General features: G+C 41.4%; 1 protein-coding gene across 1 annotated transcript in view; it reads right to left on the bottom strand.

The window, feature by feature from the left end:
* Positions 1–11,333, bottom strand: part of TMC3 (transmembrane channel like 3) — a 62,154-nt gene extending 50,821 nt beyond the window's left edge. Inside the window, exon 1 of the mRNA XM_034784898.1 lies at positions 10,999–11,333. The gene's annotated coding sequence lies outside the window, so the exon portion shown is untranslated. The remainder of the gene's footprint in view (positions 1–10,998) is intronic.
* Between the last annotated feature and the right edge of the window lie 14,813 nt (positions 11,334–26,146).

Here is a 26,146-nt window from a genome sequence, read left to right as displayed (position 1 = left end):
GGCAGAAGGCTGGGTGTTGGGGGAGGTCAGGGCAGAGGGCTGGGGGGGTAGGGGTGCAGGGCAGAAGGCTGGGTGTTGGGGACGACTCGAGGTCAGGGCAGAGGGCTGGGGGGTGTGTGGAGGTGCAGGGCAGAGGGCTGGGGTGCTCGGCTCGTGGGGGTGCTCTCAGGGCAGGGGGCTGGAAGGGATATGCCCTGTTCCATCCCCTTCCCCAGGCTCCGTCCCTACCTCTCTCTGTGTTCTCTACAGAGCAGTGAGCACGCTGCCACTCGGCTCGGCTCCCCCTCCCCCTCGCAAAGGCCATTGCCGGCAGGGAAAGGGAGGGGGTGGGGGAGGGGCCGGAACGCACCAAGCTGTGGGAAGAAGCGGGGAAGGGGGGAAGCTTGGCTGCCGCAGGACCAAGCTTCTGCCTCTTGCCCCAGCAGGGGAGAGCGGTGGGCAGGGGGGCTGAGTGGGGCGGGGGGCCGGGACCCCCCCACCGCTCTCCCCTGCCAGGGCAGGAGGCAAAAGCTTGGTCCTGCGGCAGCCAAGCTTCCCCCCTTCCCCGCTTCTTCCTCCAGCGTGGCGCTTTCCGGCCCCTCTGCCCCTCGTCCTCCTCTCACCGGGCAGGCAGCGTGCCACTCAAAATCGGCTCGCGTGCCGTGTTTGGCACACGTGCCATAGGTTGCCGACCCCTGCTCTAAACTTAACTAATAAGACGTCGTCATGTCATGGAGAACAAAAGCTCACCCTAAATTCTGCCAGTGTATTACAACCAGGTTTGGCTGTGGTCTTCTGTTCATGAAAAAAGCCCACTGTCCTCTTGCCTCCTCGGTGGAAAGAACCAGAGTCCTGCTCTGTCGGTCCTGTTATAGTTCAAAAATCCACTGTCTGCATTTAAAACAAGGATCCCCACCCTCACGTGTGTTTTTCTGTCTAGAATCAACCCTGGAGACTGTGCAATTACTTGATTAGCATTTTGCTCAGACTGCAAATGGGTGTCCATTGTGAACCATACAATACTCAATTTATATGTTGATAGACAGATAAATAAACGTTTCTTGCCTGAAAGAAACCTGTGTCTCACCTTTTGGTGACTAGCCCCAAGTCGCAGACCTTAAGAACATAATTTTCAGTATACACACATAACTTCTTATATATTATCCATACATATATTTTACCCTGAGTATGAAGACCAGTGTGACACAGGCTTTCATTAGACACCTTTCATGATACTCTTTGGTGAACTACTATGTGGATACCAGACCCAGGGGAATTCCTGATGCACTCTGGTGCCCTCTGCCATGTGGCACCAAGAGATCCCAGGGTTACAGCATTAATAGCCACAGGACACAGGTCTCTAGAAAAGCGCCCGAGATTATAGGGGTATAGTCCTCGAGTACCATCTGTGAAAGCCGTCTACACGTATCTGGGGAGAATTCAGTGCTTGAAGATTGTACTGAAGATAAATCTCAGCTCCTCCTTACCTTAATTCCTTTGGGTCAAAGCACCATGAAGAACAAATATAGAGGGGCTGTCTACAGTGTCTCTGCTTTGCAGACTTAGAAATCATTTTTTCTTTCAGCACAAATCAAGAGTGTGATGAGGAGCACTTAAAGAGATGGAAGGCATTGCAAGTGATGCATTGCAACAAATGTAGCACATTTAGACTGATTTCTTATAACTGTGATAAACTGAGAATATGGGGGCTAGATTTTCAGCCTCAGAGCCAGCTGCTTTGCAGTGCCACAGCGTAGCACTCCTCCAGATCTTCAGCTGACCTAGATGTCCCTATGACCTCCAAGTCTTTTTCAGAGTCACTGTTGAACAAGATACAGCCCCCCATTCCTGTAAAGGTGACCTACATTCTTTGTTCCTAGATGTATGACTTTGCATCTAGATGTAATAAAGCACATGTTATCTGAATGAGCACAGTTTACCAAGTAATTCACTTTGTTCTGTGTAACTGAGCTGTCATTATTTATAGCTCCACCAATCTTATCATAGGACTGGAAGGGACCTCGAGACGTCATCTAGTACAGTCCTCTGCACTCATGGCAGGACTATATTATCTACACCATCCCTGACAGGTGTTTGTCCAACCTGCTCTTAAAAATCTCCAATGCTGGAGATTCCACAACTTCCCTAGGCAATTTATTCCAGTGCTTAACCACCCTGACAGTTAGAAAGTTTTTCCTAATGTCCAACCTAAACCTCCCTTGCTGCAATTTAAGCCCATTGCTTCTTGTCCTATCCTCAGAGGTTAAAAATAATAATTTTTATCCCTCTTTGTAACAACCTTTTATGTACCCAAAAATTGTTATGATGTCCCCCGTCAGCCTTCTCTTTTCCAGACTAAATAAACTCAATTTGTTCAATCTTTCCTCATAGGTCATGTTTTCCAGACCTTTAATAATTTTTGTTGCTCTTCTCTGGACTTTCTCCAATTTGTCCACATCTTTCCTGAAACTTGGCACCCAGAACTGGATACAATACTACAGTTGAGGCCTAATCAGTGCAGAGCAGAGCGGAAGAATTACTTCTTGTGCCTTACTTACAACACTCCTGCTAATACATCCCAGAATGATGTTCGGTTTTTTTGCAACAGTGTTACACTGTTGACTCATATTTAGCTTATGGTCCACTATGACCCCCAGATCCCTTTCCACAGTACTCCTTCCTACGCAGTCATTTCCCATTTTGTATGTGTGCAATAGATTGTTCCTTCCTAAATGGAGTACTTTGCATTTGTCCTTATTGAATTTCATCCTATTTCAGACCATTTTTCCAGTTTGTCCAGATTATTTTGAATTTTGATCCTCTTCTCCAAAGCACTTGCAACCCCTCCCAGCTTGCTATCATCTGCAAACTTTTTAAGTGCACTCTCCCTACCATTATCTAAATAATTGATGAAGATATTGAACAGAACTGAATCCAGAACTGATCTCTGTGAGACCTCACTTGTTATGCCCTTCCAGCGTGACTGGGATCAACTGCTAACTACTCTCTGGGAACGGTTTTCCAACCAGTTTTACACCTACATTATAGTAGCTCTATCTAGGTTGCATTTTCCTAATTTGTTTATGAGAAGTATCAAAACCTTACTAAAGTCAAGATATATCAATCTTTGTGTAATCTTCAGACTTTACAAGCAACATCTTCCAAATCATTACTAAAGATATTGATTATCACAGGGCTGAGAAGGTCCCACACCAGAAAACACTGCCATTTGATGAAGATTCTCCATTCACAATTACTTGTTGCGATCTATCAGTGAGCCAGTTTTTAAATACATTTAAAAGGCATGATACTGATTTTGTCTATGTGATATGTAGAGAATGTATGTCTGCTTTAAAAGAAATGATCTTATGGTTCAGGCACTAGCCTAGGACTTGTGAGACCTGAGTTCAAGTCCCTGCTCCTCCACAGACTTCATGTATGACTTTGGGCAAGTCTGTCTGTGCTTTGGTTCCCCATCTGTAAAATGAGGAAAACAGCACTGCCTGGCCTTACAAGGGTGTTGTGAGGATAAATCCATTAAAGAGTGCGAAGTGCTTGAATACTACCATAATGTAAGAACTACCATTATATAAGAACCATATAGAATTTACATTTAGACAGAAATCAGTATAATTTTTTCAAGAAATAAATGATTTCCCCTTCTGCCCACTGTGTCATTTTTTAATGTTTTTCCAAGGGTGGCAGGATACCACAGATAGGCCTGAGTCACAAAGTTTAACTCTGGGGCTGCATTTTCCCCAATGTTCAGGGGCATTCACATGGATTATTTTGTTTTGGACTTCCCTATGTGCTACAATGTTTTATGTAGTATATTCCTGCATGATAAACAATCTAAAATAGCCTCTGAAAACCTACCCATTCAATTGGCATGAACCACGTTTTAAAATATATTCATATTCCCAGAGCATAAATAATTGGGGAGGAGGGTGGGTAGATGGGGATGTTGACGTTGCCTTAAGAACATCAAGACCTTATAAACCCCAGGCTCTGGCAAAGACAGATCTGAAAACCAAACATCCATAACCACAGCTTTTACCCACTTTACATTGTATTTAAAAAGCAGTTCCTCTATATAGCACTCTGCTCTTCTAGTGCACGTTTTATGTACAAATACATTGTGCTTTACCTGATTTACAATTTTTTTGTATTGGCATAGTTTTCATAACAGTGATGATCAGTTCATTTATTGTCACAGACAATCATACACTTGGAAGAGCAGTGCTATTCGTTATACTGACAGATTTTACAATTTTTACAAAATTATTGAAAATGATTTTAAAGTGACTTTGACACGAACAGGATGGGGCCCATTATTTATACCCTGATACAATTTAGCCTAATATGGGTGGGAACTCAGGACCAAATGCTGGCACTTTGTGCCAATCCCCTTGTGCTGTTCCAGCAATGCAATAGGAGCAGGACCTGGTTGCATTTCCCCTGATGGGAACTCCCCTGACACGGAAGAGCCACCAGCTTGAGTAGAGCTTTCATAGCTGACGCCAGGACCGGCTCCAGGCACCAGCTTGGCAAGCAGGTGCTTGGGGCAGCCATTCCAGAGAGGGGCGGCAGGTCCAGCTATTCGGCGGCAATTTGGCGGACGGTCCCTCACTCCCGCTCGGAGCGAAGTACCGGGGAAAAAACTAGCCACAGGATCTGAGAGCTGTAAATAGCTCCTTGATGGTCTTTCTCTTGAACTGCACTCAGCTGAGGCTTGGCAGAGGATCTGGGTCAAATTATAAAAAGAGAACAAAATTACAACCTACAGGCCCTGAAATCAATAGATTTTACTGACACAATTTGGCCCTTCCACTTAAAAAAACAACAACGCAGGAAAAGATACGTCTGGTTCCTAACTCAGTATTTTCTCTCCATAAAAGCTCTGTACGAGATGGGGTGTAAGGCTTCAAGTTGCATAAATCAACGTTCCATGGTACTTAAGTTTTATTTGCATCCTCTGACAAGACAGAACATTAAGTTCTCTCCACTAGATTTGCTGCAGAGTACAGCATGGAGCCTGCTTTCGTTCATGCCGTCGACTAATCTACAGTGTGAGGCTTGCTGAGAAATGTCACTTTTTGATGGTCATTGTTATAAACATAACACAGCACACAGCTAAGTAAGCAAAATGCTAAATTGTCACAGGCTTCATAATTTATTGTCCGTAACTGGGTTACTCAGCAGGTTTTGTGGTTTAATTTAAATGAGTTTGGTTTAATTCACTGTACATTCTTTAGCAGACAGGGAAGAACCAGGTTTGATAAAGACGTGACTGTGCTCTAAAAACTTTCACAATGAGGCCCAATTCCACAGTTGCTTCTTGTGTGGAGCTCCCATGAAAATCAGCAAACACACACACGAACTGGATCTCCACCATGGGGTAACTAAATATCCACATTCAGGGCCAAATCTTTAAAATCACTCCACTACATGCCACTCCATCCCCTTTAATCTGCCTTTTATGATGCATGTTAGGCTAACTCAAAGTGGCTTCTGCACTTTTGGTTTTTACTGCACATTGGTGCACCCAGGTGTTGTGAAGACACTCAGGGCAGAGCTGGCCCCAATAAATTCACCTTATGCAAAAAGTAGAAAACTGCTACTCTCCTTTTTTGATACACACCTCCTCTAAGCCCGCTGGAGGACTAGGATTTTGCTTGCTAGTTTCCTATAATCTTCCCTCCCACCGCACCTCCAAAAAGGGGTCTATATTGACTTTCTTTATGCTACATTTTAATATTCTCGATAATGAAATCTCTAAAACAAAGACTGCTAGAACTCTGACACATCAAGCCATGTGTACTGCACGTAAATCCACCAGCCTGGGGACAGCATGCTTTTTGGCTACTAATTCACAACACAACAAAATCTCCTGACTACATAGCTATGTATCAGAACATAAATCAGGTTAAAGCAAGCAACCAAGAGTCAGGGGTATATCAGGACAGAAACACACACTTCCTTTTTCTGCCATTAGAAGGATTATCACCTCCTCCCAGCTGGAATGAACAAACAAGAGGACTGTTTTGAATGCCAGAGAAGCCCATGAAATCCTTTATGCTCATTAACATTATTGCAAATGAGCCTGAGCAACTACTTGTTTGTAGTGCTGCGAGATAAGCCTCTAATTTTATGATTTAAGGGCAATAAGAAGTCAGTTCAAGTATATTTCCTATGTTATGTTTAGTCATGTGCCTGCCCATCTTGGTCAGTGATTAGTTATTAGGAGCCAGATTCTGCCATTTTCATTCATGCTGAATAGCCCCCCTTCCTCCACAAGCTGAGCCTTTGAAAACCATTAGTGTTATTTATTCCAGCTATATTCTGATATTTATCTATTGCTCTCATTTTGAAAATTAAAATATTTGAACTTATATGTCTCTCAAAGCACATTACCAACATAATTTAATTAAGCCTCCACAAAACTCCATGCAGCATATTATAGATTTCAAGCCGATCACCTTAGATAACTACATCAAAAAGAAATTAAAATGCTTGATTTCATGTCACATGTGATTCAGGCCTCTGTGAAGTATGCTGATATAGCCAACTGCTGCCACACTACTTCTGATGATTAGGATTTTGAAATTCATGACCTAAATGCTCTGTTTGTTTCACATTAACTTAAAGTAGAGGTGCTTTCAAAAAGGTATGCAAAAGACAGAGCACAATTTGAATAACACAATAAAACCTATCTTCTGAAATGAGAGAAATTTCAAATATATGTCTACAAATAGTCACATTACACATTACACCCCAAAACACCTATGAGGTTTAACGTCAAACCACACTAGCAAAGATTTCAAACGAACAAACTCTGTTAAACATTTGTTGGAACTTTACTTCATACAACTATCAAGAAATACTGACATTAGGTTTCTTTCGTATTTGCATATGTTGCCATTTGTACACTGCTTTAGCCAGTCAGCTCCTTTCAGGCGCAATCTAAAGGCCATCCACTTAATGGGAGTCCTTCCATTTACTTGACACTTGATCCAGAGCCCACAGAAGAACATATCCTCAAATGATTTTGTTGATTTATTTAGTTAAGATGGGTTTTTAAGTTTGACAGTCAGTGTGATGGAACAGGCTTCACAAGGCGAGTGGAGGCCCAGACTGCTGGTTTGTGTAAAGGTAAATGGATGTTTTTTACATTTTAAATCTTCAGTGCGGCCCAAACAGGAATAGGAAAATAGAAACCAACTACAGGATTTGTGCTACATGGTATCTCCTTTCCTCTTTCCCTTATTCAGAAATAATAGCAATTTAGACACCTTTACAGTGGAGTAGTGTGCTAGCGGCGTTTTCTTGGAGTTGGGTAAAACTGTGACTTTTGCTGCTAGCTGCTTGGGAGACTCCTTTTTGGGTTAGGTGGAAGGAGTTGATGGGCCAGAACCCATTAGTGGGTAGGACTAAGATTAGAAAAGCTTATTTTAGCCTAGAGAAACTCCCTGCAGTTTGGAACCATGGTTTAACGGTATTGCCAACCTCAAGAGATCAAAGAGACATGAGTTCCCTCACCAAATCATGTGATTGGCCTCCCTAAAATCACTAAATATATATATATTTAAAATTACATTGTGTTTTGGATCTGTCTTTTGATTTTTGAACTTCTCCTGCACATCTGCTTGTCCCTTGCCCAACAATTAATCATGTATTCCAGTCCTCCCATCAGTTTTGTCCCCACACAGCGCCTGCCCCAGCTTCACTTCTGGTCTTCCTGGGTTTCTTCAATGCCTCCCCCCCTTCCCAGACCTGGGGGGCTGCAGCAGGCTCCCCCCTTCTCCTTCCCAGGATGAGGGGGACAGCTCCGGGGGCTCTTCACCCCCCCTTCCAAGGCCGGGTGCTGCAAGGGGGAGGAGCAGAGGTGCCATCCCATCTCCATTGCTCACAGGATGGGAGGAGCTGCCCTAAGCCAGCCCCTCCCCCCATCGTGAGAATGGCAAGTGGTGAAGAGATACTCTGTTGGCTTCTGGCAGGGCTGAACTTCACAACAGGGCTGGAGCTTCTCACATCATCGTGAGTCAGGTGCCAGCCCAGTTTGAAATCCCATCACTTGTGAAAAATTGTGAGAGTTGGCAACATTGGTTTAACCAGGAACCTGCTCCTGCCCTGAGAGTGTCAAGACTGTTTGGAAGCTCAGACTAGCCAGGGTCTTGCTTTAGCTTTAAGGAGCTGACTCAAGTCTGGGAGTTTAGTACAGCTGAGGAGTTTACTTCAGCAGGATGTGTGGTATAGCCAGGAGCTGCCTGAGCTGTTTTGCCAGTCAGTGCAGAAAGTGCCAGTCCCCCGAGTGGCTCAGCAAAAAACAAAACAAAACAGCCAGTGAATCAGCGGAGCAAAGGGGAGTGGGGGGAAAGATCAGCAGCACAGCGATATGGCAGTGCCCAGTGGAAACTGGTGCCCAGGATAACTACCCTGCTCAACTGCTCCTAAAACTGGCCCTGGGTGTGGCTCAGACTCATAAAGCTAACTCTACTTTTAAAGCATCTCTCAAACACTGAGGCCTGGTCTACACTGGGGGGGGGGGGGAGAGAATCTAAGTTACGCAACTTCAGCTATGTGAATAACATATGTGAATAACATAGCTGAAGTCGACGTACTTAGATCGACTTACCATGGTGCCTTCACTGCAGTGAGTTAACTGCCCCCATCGACTCCGCCTGCACCTCTCGCGGAGGTGGAGTACAGGAGTCGACAGGAGAATGCTCAGGGGTCGATTTATCACATCTAGACTAGACGTGATAAATCGACCCCCGCTGGATCGATTGCTGCCTGCCGATCTGGCAGGTAATGTAGACATACCCTGAGATTTGTAGGAGGGAGCAAAGAAGCTAGTGGCAGAGAAATGGTGAATAGATGCCAGGCTCTCTATTCACATCCCTATGCTCAGCCCATTAGACCATTGCAGCAAACAGCATTTGGTAGAGAACTGTTGGTTAACAGTGTGCTGTAGGATAAGTTCTCCAGGAAACACGGATGCTACACTTCCTGCTGGGTAGCAAAAACAAAGGAGTCCAGGACAGAGCAGTCACAGCCTACAGCCAGTGAATAGTAGGAAGTTTTGTTACCATATTGCTGTACTTGGTTTCTGTTCTCAATAAAGGATATATCTTGAAATTGGCTTGCTCATCAGTAAGATACTACAAGGCACCAGCGGTGGAAGGCAAAGTGTAACGCTGACAGACCCTGGTAGGCAGGGTCGAAAGTGGGACCTCTGAAGCTTAGTGTCTGAGTCTCTACTGCCACATGGCCCTTAGCTAAGCCTGTAGCAGACTCATCAATCTCTAACTGGGCTAGGTGCCACTAGAGGGGGACAGAGCACCACACCAAGCAGGCAGGAGTTACAACAGAATACTAGAAGCCCCAGTGGGAGGGGTAATATTGAAGTGGATGCTACAGCCTGTACAACTGCAAGTAACTCCCGCACCAGGCCGGAGAATCAGCGGAAATGCGGAATGTATCTGGAAATGCTTCAAGGTTTATGAAAGCCACGGGTGCAAACGGGAGGATGAGCAACATATTGCTCTGCTGCTAGTGGCAAGGACGAAAGTGCGAGATGTATGCAATGCATCCCATACAGATGGTGGTGAGGAAAGAGAGGAAAGCTTTGCAGAAACAATTAAAAGGTTTGCGGATCATTGTGTCCTCTATAGAGGTGTTTCTCACAGGCTTATAACTAAAAAAAAAAACCAATCCTGTGAATATAGAATATTAAATCAGACTCGCTTGCTAAAGACCAGACTGATCTGGGGTGTAACAATAAGAATGTCCATGAATGACTAAAGGAGATGAATCTGACTTTAGAAAGGTGAATATGTGTACAAACAGAAAGTCTAGAGCAGGGATCGGCAACCTTTGGCACACGGCCCATCAAGGTAAGTCCCTGGCAGGCCGGGACAGTTTGTTTACCTGCAGTGTCCGCAGGTTCGGCCAATCGCGGCTCCCACTGGCTGCCGTTTGCTGTTCCAGGCCAATGAGGGCTGCGAGAAGCGGTGCGGGCCGGGCCACCTCTTCCCCCAGCCCCCATTGGCCTGGAATGGCGAACCGCAGCCAGTGGGAACCGCGATTGGCCGACCCTGCGGACACTGCAGGTAAACAAACTGTCCTGGCCTGCCAGGGACTTACCTTGATGGGCCGCATGCCAAAGGTTGCTGATCCCTGGCCTAGAGAAAGGCACAAAGCATATGACTTTTTGTACAACAGTTAGAGCAGCCAGGGAGAAGTTCACAGAAATTAAAATGGACAAGGACAGAAACACGGAAAGCAGGAAACAATGCCAGGGATGTGGCAACTTGCATGAGGATAGGAAATGCCCAGCATGGGGGCTAATATGCATGAACTGCAATAAACCTAACCATTAAACTAAAATGTGATAGAGAGTAGCAGGTGCCACACTTCTTGTACAATATCACGTGGTCTTTGAGTTTCCTGAGACACACTTGCTACTGGGGAGCCAACACAAAAACCCTGGACAGCAAAGTTGCAGGCTACAGCTAGAGCGTAGTAGAAAGTTTTGTGACCTTATTGCTGTACATAGTTTTCATTCTCAAGAAAGAGTTTGTATCTTGAAACCAATCTACTCATTGGTAAGATACTACAATAGAACCTAACGTAGCCACCTCAGAGAAGGACATGTTCTCTGCCTCAATCAGTCTAACTAGTCAAAGTGACACACTAAATCAGGCTGACAGAGAGTAGGGAGGGGACAGGGAAGGAAGGATGAGGATTACTATGGTACATTGACTTTGTTTCTCAGTAGTAGACATAGAGCAGTGATGCTGAGTGATGTAGTTTTAAGCAATGTCAGGAAGCTACATGCTGTGACCGTACTAGCAGCTGAAAAGCAAGGCCAATGGCTGCAAACTCAAGGCTAAGTTAAAACATTAACACTTCCACCAGGGCATGTTCAGTCAATAGAAGTGAAATTTTGCTGGATCTCTCCTCTTTCCAGAAGCTACCCTTCCCCACAAAAGGATTCTGCTCCCACACTTAACTTACCGCAGTTTTGGTTGACCGCCTGGGACCCTTTATATCTCCACATCTTCAGATGTCGCTGGAAATGTTTGACTGAAAGGGCAGCTGTTTTATTCATGGTACCTAGCTGCCTCACATCCTTCTACTCAAGACGAGTGATGACTAACAGGTAGCAGAGAAACTGCCCGACCCTCATTCCATGCTGCTGTTCCTGGCAAGACTTCCAACGTTCACCTTAAGATGGGCTCCCAGAAGCCCTAGATTACACTTTAGGGAATTACACAAGAAAGATTAAGGTTTAATATTAGTTCATTAGGGTTTTTTCATTCCATGAATAAAACTGTGTCCTTTTATATGCCAGCAACAGTATGCTGTTGAGCTAATGAAAAACAGAGCTTGAGAGAATGATGCAGGGGAGTTTTATAAACAGATTTAATTGGCTAATGTTTCCTAACTTGTCAAAAGGAAGGATATTAGTTTCCCTTTCATAAAAAAAAAAAAAAAAAAAAAAAGACCCTTGAAGTCTAATCTTAAAACAAGGAGACAATTTAGCATAGCATAACTCTAATGCTGCTAGTGCTGGAGTTAGATTACTGACATTCATTTGAAGTTACTACTCAATGCTAAAAGCACGAACAAAAATGGACAATAAGAGTCATGAATTGTGAAATTGTCTTATACCCTGGGATGCAAAGTGCACTTTCTGAGAGACTGGAAAGCAGGCACAGAGCACTCACTGGACGAATTGGTGGCACTCAACCGTTGTCCACCATTCTTGTGATTCTATTTTTAAAAACAGAACTATTAATTCAGAGCTCGGAGCAGAATCCTTCACTAACTTTTTTACCCATTATGTTAACAGCCAGAAAATCCAGCTACCAACTCCCACATGCTGTATTTCAGCCAAAAATGCATTTTGACTCATTCTCTTTCTTGTGAATATTACAGTGATTATATACTTGATTCTAATTGGTGTTTTAATATTTTATAATCCTCAGGGTTCAAAGAGCATTTTAACCCTTTAACACATGCACATAATTGCTGCTATCTGTGCATGGCAGGGAGACTTATTTGTCATGCAGCAACTTTCATATATTTACAAATACATACAACACAACCTTGATTTTCTGAACTCTGATTAGCTGAAATTCCAGGTTAACAAAAGGTTATGTTCCTTGAGTTTGCATAGTCCTGTGAAGCTTTGGTTTTAGGGAGATCCATAGGACTGAAATTAAGCCCTTAACTCCTTGTGAAGTTTCTATGCTTAGGAGGTTCACAGGATTGAAGCGCCTGGTTATTTCAACCTGCAATTTTACAAAGGTTACAGATGTTCCCCAAGAGCTCCATAAAATCAGGGTTTGCGTCTATCTAGCCTTCTAAGTTCTTATATGGCTCTGTCCCTGTGGTATGTCCACACTTTTCTATATATTTCAAAAGCTTGGAAAATGAGCACCTTGTGCATTTTTATTGAGCAGCAGCCTGAGACATGCTAAGCACAAAGCACTTTACACTCAAGGCAAATTGTATTTATTTATTTACTATGAACTCATCGAAAAACTCAGAGACACAATTTGGGGGGCCCTCACTTTCAGGGCAGGTTGAGGCTAAGATTAGGAGACAATACAGTTGATCATGAAAGAAAGAAAGAAAGAAAGAAAGAAAGAAAGAAAGTTTGCTCTTAGGTACAAACATTATAGGGTGATCTTATGTGTTATAAATATGACACAGGAATTCTGGTATGAAATTGGGAGCAAATACTCAGCTGGTGTAAATTGTCATTGGTCCATCTTCTTTATATCTTGGTCCACTTATCTGAGATGGGTCTGGGTTGATATGATGGGGTCAGTTTACACCTGGTAGAAATTTCAAAGAATGAGAAATGTCAACAAAATTTTGTATTGACATTTTTAATTTCAACAAAAAGATGAGAAAATGTTTCTTGCAAAAATTCTTATGAATTTTACCTGCTAGTGTTTGATTGCTCTAGTCAGTACCCATCAACTTTAGTGGCCAATGTTTTCTTATTTTAGGCAAGGTTAATTTCTCCAAGGAAGACAGCAAAATATGTTACAGGATTTATAGAAATAAAATTAACCCTTTTGAACTGATAATATGACAACTTTGGGGGGAATTTCTTTAAGTCCCTCGGCCCGCCCAGCTTCCAGCAGTCCCCATTGGCCTGGAGCAGCGAACCGCGGCCAGTGGGAGCTGCGATTGGCCAGACTGCGGATGGGGCAGGTAAACAAACCGGCCCGGCCTGCCAGGGGCTTTCCCTACACAAGCAGCGGCCCCAGTTTGAGAAACACTGTGCTATTGCAAATAATCCCTCTCTACAGATTGTGTGACACCAGCAAGCGGTAGTCAGTGCTGCCATCCCTAACAAACTGTGCTGACTGGGACAGCTGGACCAAATTACAATGATGTAATGCAGTGCCTCGAGTGAGGTGTGTTAGCTGACCACAAACAACCCTTTGCAATCGGCACAGCTATGCACCATAAATAACCAGTGCAGTGAGATTATTTCTTCTGCTTAAGTAGGGGTTGTGATGAAGTGAGACTGTTCTTAATGTTTCCTCTGAATACTGTGTGGATGCCTCAGTTTCCCTATGCATTTCTTAAGTCTCTAGGTGATGGGATAAAGGCCAGTGTGCATAAATCACTGACACTCTGTCTCCCTGGCAACAAATGGCCAGGGCCCTTCTCCCCTGCAAGGAAATAGCTAAAGGTGAACAAAGAGATCAGGTGACCTCCTGGCCTGGGAAAGAGACAAAGCCCAGAGAAGGAGGGGCTGGAGGGGGTTTCAGTGGGGTGCTCGCTGGGAACGGGGAAGGGAGTGCAGATGGGGGTGTCTGGCTCTCTGAACCCCATAATGGACCCGGCCGAGGGGTCCCGTTCACCACTATACCTACAAGCTCTGTTTTAGACTGTGTTTCTGTCATCTAATAAACCTCTGTTTTACTGGCTGGCCAAGAGTCACATCTGACTGCAAAGTGGGGGTGCATGCAGGACCTCTGGCTTCCCCAGGACCCCGCCTGGGCGGACTCGCTGTGGGAAGCGCATGGAGGGGCATATGCTGAATGCTCCAAGGTCAGACCCAGGAGGTGAAGACGTGTGAGCTTGCCCTGAAGACGGTCTGCTCTGAGGGAGAGGAGGCTCCCCAAAGTCCTGACTGGCTTTGTGGGGAGCAGTTCCAGAGCATCGCCCGGGACTTCGTGACAGGAGTGCCCCACCCACTCTTCACACATGTGGGTGTACTGCTGATCTGTCATGAGGGCACAGCCTGCCTGACTACTGGAGCAGGGCTTTGATGTTATGCCAGGGTCTAGCCCTATGTGAGTTTATGCCATAAATACATCAAGTCCCTCATTTAAGAAGGTTGCAGTTTTCAAGCACTCCCTCTCAATCACAAAGCCACTTACTTGAAAAGAAGTAATGCGGGTGACTTATTTCTCTGGGGCATGCAGCTGTGCCCATTCCACAACATAGCTGTGAGGAGAAGACATGCAGAAAGAGTGGAGTCTTGCATCTTGTGCTAAAAATGAAAAGACTTTAACTTGGCCTGGGTTTCAGTGGAAGTGAGTTCCTTTCTCTGAATACGCCCTAGCTTTGGCCCCACAGGTTAGAATCTGGGCTCTGTGACTTTCAGCACCGTCTGCTGTGGTGGGAAGAGGAGCAACTATGAACTATAAGAAAGCTTGATTCATTATTGCCTCAGGCAGTCTACTGTTGCCATTAGAGAAGCGGTACTTAGTATAAGATTCCACCCTGCCTGATTCCAGTCTGCCTGTCCTTCAGAGGACATCAATGTGTTAAGTATATTACAAACATATTAATTTCACCAGGGACTTCATTGAAAGCATGTTAACCAAATTATTTTCTAGCTAACATGAATCATTACAAGGCAGACATAGGATGCAGTGAAAAAAAAAATAATCAGCATATTAGTGAGGGGGAAAAACCTTAAGAAATTCAGTGGTTGGGAAAAGCGGCCAAACATTTAGATGCTTTTCTGACCCTTTGAATATCTTGACTTTGCAGATTTGCCCTAGAAATCTTGTGAGCACAGACTCTCGTGAAATTAACAGACTTGTCTTTTCCCATTTCTGGCCAGCTCCAGGAAGTGTAAAGACCTGCAGAAATGAAGGATAATGTGGGAGGGGTGAAGTTAACCCAGACTTGTTTGAGCTTCAGAAAGTTTGGTTGTGGTTCAGTTCAAGTCAGTTTTTATCCTATCTGTGCTGCAGTTGTGCCAACCTAACCTCGGACGTAGACACGACTAGCTCAGTGGAAGAATGTTTCCGTCGACCTGGCCACTGCAGCTCAGGGAGGGAGGTTACCTACAGGGATGGGAAAACCCCTTCTGTTGGTGTTCGATGCATCTACACTACGGTGCTACAGCAGCACACTTACTGTGCCATAGCTGTGCTACTATACCGCTCACAATGTAAACATTTGCTATCTGCTTCCTCAAGAATACAGTGGGGTGGACCCCTGCATGGTGTGGGGCCCCATGGACTTCAATGGGCCTCTGCACAGACCCAGGGGGTTTATTCATGTGGTACATCATGCTAAATTAGGGACTTGGTATCTAACCCATGTTGTACCACTGCTTCATTGTTGAACTATGCGCAAATCATTTAATCTCATCTGTAAAATGGGCATAATACTTTATCCCACACAGGGCTGTTATGAGGTTTAGGATTTAATTAATTAATATTTGTAAGCCACTTTGAGATCCTTGTCCGAGAGGCCCTATACAGAAGTTCAGTGTATTGTAGTCAGAGCTATTCTACTTTACTCTGCAGTGCTTTGGATTTCAAAATGTTTTCTGATATTATATTTTTGCAAAGCCATCACATGCATAATGGGGATGATGGAAATCATCCAGTACTGAGACCAAGTACAGTTAGACATCTGCAATGTAATAAATGACATAATGACAGGACAATCAAATGCAACAAAATGAAAGTAGTAAATTGCAACAGAAAGTCTGGCAGGCCCATGAATGATGATGATCATCTAGGTTAATTCAATAGAGGATGCTCTCTGCTCTGCAATAAATCTGAAACACTGTGTTGGGGGAGTGTGTCTTTATAATGTTCAACAATAATCTGTGCAGAATCAACTTCAGCTCTGAAATGAAATGATATAATTTGCATTCCAATTATTCCAGTTGCAAGATGACTCGTTAGAATCCTAGTGTCCTGAAATATTGATAAGAAACATTAAATATGAAACACAAGGGCTTAATTTTAAAGAGTCTGTAGTGAATATTTTGGGAAAGGCTTTAGAAACGAACATTCCACATGCCTGGCTAATCAAGTGAAAAACTATTTCCTTGGTAAGTATTACTTAAAGAGACATTGGGTGTCTTAAAGAGAAACTAAGAAAAATAGATGCATTGAAAGAATAAGAAAATAATTCTTGCAGATTTTACCAGCTTTCTCCTTTAGTAACTTTTAAATAGAGACGGGCCCAACCCACAAAATGTAGATTCAAGCTTCATACATCTCAAGGTTCTGAGGTGTTCAGACCTATGCCTTTGGATTAAACTACTATATACATAGTGGGCTTTTGCAAATTCTAGTTCCAGATTTCAAACACTACAAATCTGGGGGTATTCAGACCTGGGGGAGGAGGGCTGATTCAATCATGTCTCTAATTTCTAACATGATGGGCAGTATTCTATTATATCGTGTTGGAAATTATTCACACCTAATATAGCACAACATCTTAACAAGGAATTGTGTCAAACTCATACAACATTTTGGCTTGACTGAGAAATTCTGATCTGGACATGCTAAGGAAGTGTCTCTTTCAGGTCAGGAGCCATGGGCTTGAGCAGACATGCGGAAGGACCTTTGCACAATATGCACATTCAGTGTTCCTTGTTTTTAGCAGCAAGTCAGTTCATTTTCACAGTATTAAAATTCAGTAGAGGCAGAGTGCACCACAATTTAAAAAGGCCTTCAAGAATGAATTAAGACAATTAAATTATTTCTCTACAAATGAGGCATTATCTACCACCAGCAATTCAGGAGGGGAAATCTAGCCCAGCATTATTTATTGTATACAATGCTATTATTATTATTTATTATGTGCATTGTGGGTAAAGCCTAGGAGTCCCGTTATGGATCAGGACTTCATTGTGCTAGGTGGTCTCCAAACACAGATTATGGATACATATTGCAGATTGCCTTCCTCTACTATTCACACGTCATTATGGAAATCAACAGCAATGTCATTAGTAGACAGAACTAATATTTTCGGAAGAAAAACACTGAACAATTTTTAAAGCATCCGCTGAAGAGAGATTTGTTTTTTTCCTGGAGAAATGAACCCAGCTTATTATCGCTAAACTGTAACGTCAGTAGTGCTGAGAGAAGCCAGAAGGATGAAGATTTAGGAAGAAAAAATTCATAATTCCCCTCCCTCCCCCCCCCACCAGGCAATAATCATTTGGTACTAAAATACTTGTTAATTTTTTTAAAATGGCTAGCACCATCAAGAAACAGCCAAAAGAAAAAAATTATGAGAGGTTAAACAAAACAATATAACAAAATGTTAAACTCTGGAACTAAAAACATTTTAATCACTCTACACCTTATCTATATATCCTAGTCTCTAAATGTCCTGGTAACTAAACATAACAAAATTAATAACCTCTAATTATTCTCCCCATAAGACACACCTTAATTTCTGAGAATGACAAAAGATCAATGTTTATAGAAGTAGCAAACCATTTTTAGCTTCCACAGTCACAAAACTGCTGCATTGCTTGGGCTCTGTCTGCACTGGATGACCTTGAAATTGCCAGAGTCACGGCCAGCTTCTATTGGTTCCAAACAACCACCTTCAATCTTACACAGTGTCATGTTCTCATTGTCTGGGCTTTGTACTTCCCTGCCATTGAAGGATTTTTCACATAAATTATACAGGAAATGAAGCAAAATGTAATTACAATCTCCAACAGCACCAAGGCAGATAGATAGCAACCGACATGGAAAGCAGTTCAACAGTCAGTTTTCAATAAATGTCACTTGGTAGAATGGATATAAATGAAGCATATATCACCATACCACCCAGTCCCAGAATTATATTATTATCGCATCGTGCAGCCAAAAAGTTACAAGGTTATGGCTATTTCCAACTATCACTGTTAGCAGACTGCTCCAAAGGGACTTTCATTCTTTGCTTTTAAACCTCATTATATGGACTTCAAAATGTATAATCAAATAATATTATGCTGCATTAAATTGAGTTTTCCCAATGAAAACATTTCCACTAAGCTTGAATGAGACATTTGATAATCCATTAGCACACCTTTAACTTTTCAACATACTAGATTTTCTCATATTTTTTTTTTTATAATTCTCAAAAGAAAAAGACAATTATTTCTCACTTTGGAGTAGTCCAAATGGATGTGATTTGATTGATCTGAACAGAAGGCACATTACAGTGATGTATAACAACATTTTTGTCCTTGGAAGAACTCCAAATTAATTCATTCCCCTTTTACCTTTCAAGGTACAGCACGATATTTAACCCTAACTTAACATAATATTTATTTAAAAGAAGTTATTATGGGAGATCTGGGCTACAAATAACAGCATTAACAAGGGTTAGCAATAAAGTTCATCTATCCAAAATAGATTTTGCATGGGGAAAATTAGTGGTGACACAACTTCAATATAAAAGTCTGCATTTATGATTCAATAATCATGGAATTCACTGAGCAAGACCTTTAAAATGCAGAGGACACATTTTAAAAGGGATACACGTGTAATGCAAATGTTTTTTCTAGTCTTTCGTTGAAGATAGGTGTTTTCTTTTCCTGGCTTCCAGGTATCTAAGAGCTCACTAAGTTCACCCCATTTCCCTTACAAAAGTCTCCCAATGAAGGATACAACAGATAATAAACTGACAATATACATGATCTTGGCCAGAAAGCCAAGATGGCTGAAATGGGGATGAATTACATTTGTTACAAAACCCTGCAATGGGGTAAATGAGAGTACAGGTCAGATTTGGGCATGAGAAAATAAACTTGTAATTTTGAATGGACTATTGCCTTCTTATGTCAGGTATAAATTTTTAAAGCAGTGTATTAAAATCAATGCAAGTCTCATAAATAAAATCCTGTGCATCTCTGTTATTTTACCACAGAACTTCTTTAATCAGTAAAAGCCTGCATAAGTCATATAGCACCCTATTAAGGAGAGCTGAAACTTATGTAAGGCCTTATCTTCACAGTTGGTTTTTAGTCACAGGTACACTATACTTATATAGCTCGCCAGTACAAATCCCTAGTGTAGACTCAATTAATCAATATAAATAGAGACTCTGGTTCTATCCTTTCTCCAACAGCAACAGGGATCAAAAGGGAGTTCCCTCATTGCCTCCCTCTCCCCTCTGGTAACAGGAGACTGGCTTAGTCATGCAATCCAGCATTGCTGTCTCTACTCGTATCTAAGCTGCCACTATATTTGTACTTCATACCATACCATTCTGGACTCTTCCCTGTTTAGCAGTAGCCCACCACGCATAGTCATTTCTGAAACTCCTGAATTCATAAAATAAGAATGATTATGAGGCCATCACCAACAAGCCCTGGACACAGGTGGAAAATCCTTCTGCCTTCTTAAACCATGTGCACTCACAGTAAAGAAAGCAGCATGGAGGGTGACAGATTGGCATGCAAGTGGATGACCACAAACAGCACCCTATACTTAGCACGATGGGTTTTCTGGTGGAAGGCCAGCTGGCTGAAAAACTTAAGCTACAGTTTTACGGCCCTGACTTTGGAGGGTTCTTCTGGTTGATTTTTCAGCATAAAGAGGGGGTGCTATACACACTATATGCAGATATCTACAGTAAGTTAAATATTGAGTCAGTTGGGGAAAGCACTGGAGGAGGTGAACAGCAGAGTCCAGCCCTTTGCAAGAATGTTCAGTGATTCATGCGATTTCACTTTGGATCTTGAGACATCCATGTGGCTATCTCACGTCCCCTCTGCAGGATGGAAGACCCCACCTCTCGGTAGAATGGATAACTGGGAATGCAGTAGATTGAAATTCATGGAGTTCTCAATACAATTTTGCCACCCACAATAGTTTTCTTCACTAGAATGTGAACTCTAGAGCGTGTCCCTGATCTCATTGAAGTCAATGCAAAGTTTGCCACTGATTTCAATGGATTAGGATCAGATCTCCACTTTGCTTTGAACTTGTCTGTACTGTTCTTTAGACAGCAGTGAAGAAGGCTGTCAAAGTGTAATAATTTATGATCAGTCTTTTTATGCTTCACTTTGTCAATGAGAATTTCCTCCTTATCCATCTCTTGTAAAGTGTGTTTATTATGCCATTATGCCATTGGTACAACCATTATAAAAAAAGAACTAATAAAAATAACGTGTCAAGCGTGGGCTTAAAAAACCTAAAGAATTTTAAATAATAATACTTTGTGCTTCAAATAGCTCCTTTCACCTGGGGATCTCAAGTACTTTATGAATACTAAGGAAAGCCTTAATGCACTCCTAACTTAACTGTTATTATCCAGATTACACAGACATGTAAATTGAAACACAGAGCAGTTAAGTGATATACCCAAAGTCACACATGCAACTCAGAGGCTAAGCCTGAAATACCATGGGACTCAGTATCTCCATACATCTAGCCCAATGTATTAGCCACATTAAATACATGCTTCTTTTCCTCCTAAAGTACAATGGGCACACTTACTAACTTCTCTTTTACTGTTTATTATATTTACTGTATTTGTGATAATTCCCTATTTTAGAATAATATATTAGTAAGTGAAACATCTGTAATGGTCCCCACTCTAGGTGCTTTAGTTAACATTTTGTTCTTCATGTATGTTGAGTAGAGCTGTGGAGAGGACAAAAATTCTATTTCACAAAGGATTTTCAAATGTCAAAATCTGGCTTCATTCCAAATCGGAGCAAAAACTTACCAAAAACAAAAAACAAAAAACCAACCACTAAAACTTTAAAATTCTCCACAAAGGAAAATATGAAATAATAATAATTTTGGGTTATTCAAAATGTTTTGTTTTGATTCAATCAATTTAGACTTTATTTTATATTGTATTATAGTATAATGCAAAATAAAAATTCAAAACAAGAAATCAAAATATCTCATTCCCAAAATATTGAAAGGGAATGTGTGGATGTTCTCAGAACATTTAAAAAAAAATTAAACCAAAATTTCAGCAAAATTGACCTGATTTTCTGAAGCTTTTTGATTTTGACAGAACTGTATATTTTTATGCAATATGGCTCCTTCGAAGTTTCTCTGACCAGCTCTAATACTGAGTTATAAAACTAGACTGGTCAGTTTCATTTTTTGATTATGGTTATCATTTCCTGTTTCTGTTACTCTCATGCAATTCTGTTGTTCTTTTCTGCCAAATATTATGGTAGCTTCCATATACATTGTTTAAAACAGCTTCACTGTTCTTGTTAAGATTGCTAAGATATCTCCCCCTCTGGAGCCTCCTTTTTAAATAAAACCTAGGTCTAATCTACACACAAATTGTACTGATTTAATTAAATCAAATTCTAACTTCATTTAGTTAAATCGGTGCAACCCTCTTGTGTGGATAACTTTCAATTGATTTAAGAGTAGCTAATATTGATGTAGGTTAATTTGGTAAGCAGTTTAAGGTGCCCACATAATTTAACTATGAATCAATTTAGCAACTGATTTAATTCAATCAGTGCAATTTGTGTTTGTAGACAAGCCCTGAAATTTGCATTCTAAACTAGAATACATTGTTCTCTTAAACAAAGAAGCTAAAAGATGGACCACAACTGTAAAGCGTGTAGTGGTGTGTATGTAATTTGTTCCCTTTTGACTAGCACTCATTGCCCTGTAGGAATGCCACCCGTAGCACTAAGGCAGTGGTTCTCAAACCTTCGTACTGGTGACCCCTTTCACACAGCAAGCCCCTGAGTGCAACCCCCACATATAAATTAAAAATACTTTTTTTTATATTTAACACTCTTATAAATGCTGGAGGCAAAGTGGGGTTTGGAGGTGGAGGCGGACAGCTTGTGACCCCCACGTAATAACCTCACGACCTCCTAAGTGGTCACGACGCTCAGTTTGAGAACCCCTGCACTAAGGTGATCAGATTACCATATGTCAATGAGCAAATCTACCAAAAAAAAAAAATAGTGAAAGTTGGCCCTCTAGTTTTATTTTTGCCAATTAAACGATTTTCCTTTGGACTTTTAGCTCCATTATCATGCAATGAATCTTCTGTCGTTACAAACACAGATATTCCCTAAATCTGTGCAAATGCCACACACTCTGTTTGCCTCTGCATCCACTTTGGAAGGACTTCTTTGTTAATGAAGATGAATTAGCAATTTATTTTTCAATGTATCTGCATCTGTTGCAGTGACCTGAGCCTTTCCCCTCAACGTGATATGAGTCAGGTGCTGTGCAAACTGAGTCGTGAAGAAGAGGAGGCTTTTCTTAAGGTGTGATTTTGTGTGCTATGTGTCAAGGAGCTACGGCGGAGAAAGATATATGTAATTTTTATTTTAAAAAATGAATGTATCTGTATGAATGGGTTGGATGGCTGAGAGGACAGGTAATATTCTACAGAGCCTTCCCCCTCTATGCCACAGTATCAGATTTGATCCAGCTGCTTGAAAGGTATTAGAATATGCTAATTTATATGAAATAAATTGGCAGTCAGATTCTTTGTCACAGGATGCAAATGTCCATAGCATAAATGTGGCCTTGTTACCAGTATTAACAGAAAAGCTAAGGAATTATTGGAGGTGGTCTCTCCTGATCAGAGTTAAGGCACCCTGCTCAGACAAAGTGAGTTAGTTATTTAAGACATAATACATGCCACAATTGGGTCACATTTAAAAAAAAAATCTGTTTTTGCTGAATCTTCTGTTAAATCTACCATAGTAAAGACACCAATGATCTGCAGGGGTAGAAATCAACCACCTCTGCTTGGGATTTTTGTTTTTTTTTTTAGATTTTTATTAATTTTTCTACAGTAAATTAAAAAAAATCAGTTTACAAAGTATTTCATTATGTTTTGACCTTTTTTAAATTAAAAAAAAAAAAATTTTTCAAGGAAATTTCAAAATGAAAAGTCATTTTGAATCAAAAATTCAAAGCAAACATTTAAGACATTTTCTGAATTTTTTGTGGCCTTTTTTGTTTACAATTAAACTGTTTGGTGAATTTGAATGTTTTGGAATTAAAAAAAAGGGTTTGGCTAAAAATGTTGCCCCAGCCAAGTGTGGGCTGATTAGTCATTTCACTATGAGAAACAGCTCTGGCTATGATTCCACTCCATTGATTGTGAAGGATCGGCACTTAGATATTACTGTCACGGGCAGCAGTAATTCATAAATAAATACATGGATAGATTTTCTGAAGAGCATTTTATCCACGTAAATATTTGCTGGTCTAAAAGCCATCCAGATTTCTCATTAAGGCACAGATGCATATGTCTCCATAGTCAATTCTACGTTTTAATCTCTTTTTACTGGAGGATTTTGGGAAGGTCCTTGGAGTACAAATCTGTCAGATACATAAACAATTCTGAGAAATGATCAACTTGTTTTGCTATCTGACAGTCTCTAACCCAGTAGAGTAAGCAGAAAGCTCCACCATGTGGTAAAATGATTTCTTTGTACATAAAATACCTGCTATGATGTATGGTTAATTCAAACACCAAGAAACCAGACTGAGTGTAGTTTTTAAAAATATAGCTATTTCTCCTTGTTACTCATTTTCTGTAAGTTACTGGCAGCAAGCAGCCTGACTCCAACTATGATTTTGCAGCTCCAATATAATTCTACAGTACAAAATGCATTGCAAGGCTGACAAGAGGATAAAAATATTAATTGCACAAAAAAATTCATGTGACTGTCCAGTAACTTTTAAATGTGAGACTAGCATTTAAACTCGCCATCTAAAGAGGATGGGCAGTTAGTTCAAAAGAAAACTACCAGAACTAGAGCTTATGTTTAATGTGAAGCAAACAAACAAAACAAAAGCAAACACACATCCCATAACATTTTATTGGCCTTTTCTGTTCGTTTATTAGGTATATAGGCTGCCTTGTTTTCTCTTCAAAAAGTTTTTTTTAGTTTAATATTAGAAATATTAAGAATATCAGATCCTGACTTCCCTCTCTTTTGATGGAGGACATTGGTAAGCTCTTTGGAGTACAGAGCTATAAAATATATAAATAATAATAATAATATATACTCAGTGCAGAAAACGTGTGTGATGTAGAGGTGGCAGGGCCAAACCTGAGTGAATGGTACTGCAACCTGGTGCCTTCTTCCTCCCCCCTTTTCTATCATGACCACGGAACCATCAGAAGGCTTGATGTACCACCACCCCCAGACTTTCTGGGGGAACATTTCTTCTTGGTTGAAAACCTCTGTTCTAAGGGTGAGCGAGAGTGGGGAGGGGCATGCTGAAGTTTTGCCTAGGATGGCAGACTGTCATGAGTGGTGAGGAGTATAAAGCAGACCTGGAGTGCAAACAGTACATTATACAAAATATTTATGGCAGTGTGCTCAGAAGGTGAATGAAACTTTTAGTTACTTTTGACCTTATAGTGGCAGAGTATTTTGAATACCTCTCTCCCAGACTGTGCCTTTAATCCACTATCCACTTAATATGGAAAATCTACTCTACTAAAATTTTGTACGGGGATACATGCAATGTTGAATGCCTGTTTTCTCTTGGGTAGAGAAATCAGACAAGAGCTGTAACACAACAAATTCAGAAATACAGACATTCAGCTCCTTTGTTTAAAAACCAGAAACTAATCTGATTTTGGTGTAATCTGATTTAGAATCTGTAACATGATCTAATATGAAGCTACTATATCAGTGAGATTAGCAACATCCATTTCTCAGAGAAGGAAATGCATTAGCTTAATCCAGACATACACAGTGACAAAGCAGTTGGAATCTGGAAGGCATTTAGCCTCTCATATTTGGGATGGCATCCCATAATTGCAATATTTTTCTAAAGGATTTAAAATTAACATGATTAATCATAGCTCAGTTATGAATCAAATGACTTTGAAAGGTAAAGTTTCCTTTCCTACCCATAATGGTACCTGCTCTGAAGTGGGAGTGGGTACCTGGTGCTCTCTGATCCATTTTGACTAGGTTCTTCCTTTTTTTCCAGCTTCTCAGTGAAATGCCAGCAAGGATGCTGTTCAGAATACTGGTTACATCTCCAGCTCTCAGTCAATGACCATGGCCCACAAGACAAAACAATAAATTCTGATTAATAGTCATGGTTAATATTTCACAAATCTCCAAGCAGGAAACTTTATTCTACATTTATTAGCTAAAGAAAAGGTGTGTGGGGGGGTAGTTTTTGGTGGTGGACTGTGGCATCAAATTATTTTAGTGGTCTCCTGGTCTGCAGGACACAACTTTAAAGAACAAAGGAATGTGAGGATGCAACAATCACCAAACAAATTAACAACCAATTGACCAACCAACCAGAATGGGAAGAAATAGGCCATATTGCTCCTAACACTGAAACTTGGACGTTCAGGAAGCAAGAGCTCATACCCAGTCAAAACCCATCTAGAAGGAACTCCAGTATATCCCTGGTCCTGAAACAAACAGGTGTTTTTGGTCCTTTCAAGGACCAAGATCTCAGAATCTCTTGAAATGCCCAGATTAGAGGATGGTTTCCTAGGTGTGAGCAGACAGTCCATCAGCATTCTGTAGTACCACACATAAGGCTGGTACACCCCTCAGGTTCCAGGCTCAGAGCTTAAGGTGCTCAATGCATGAGTGTTTGAGAGGGCCCTGGCATAGAAGGTCCCAAGGAAAGAGTTGAACTGACATCTGTAGGAGTCTGGAAAACCATGAGTGATAGGGTCTTTACATTTCTGATAACTACTCAATAACTCATGGATTTAGATCTCATTCTTCTGTATCCAACCAGCAGCTGCTTAGTCAGTCAACCAGTCTTGCTCTTTTGCCTAAATGTAGTTGGTTTTGGTCATTAAATTCTTTTTGTTGCGAGATGCTTTGAACAGGGATCATACTTGTTGAGTGTTTAGAGAGTGAAACACAATAAATAAGTAAGTAAGTAACACAATTTCTTGATCTGGGAGAGCCTTGCTTCAATTA

This window comes from Trachemys scripta, chromosome 10 (assembly GCF_013100865.1).
Source record: "Trachemys scripta elegans isolate TJP31775 chromosome 10, CAS_Tse_1.0, whole genome shotgun sequence".
Taxonomy (NCBI): Eukaryota; Metazoa; Chordata; order Testudines; family Emydidae; genus Trachemys; species Trachemys scripta.
Note: the sequence above shows the minus strand (reverse complement) of the source record. Positions and strands in the feature narration are given on the sequence as shown.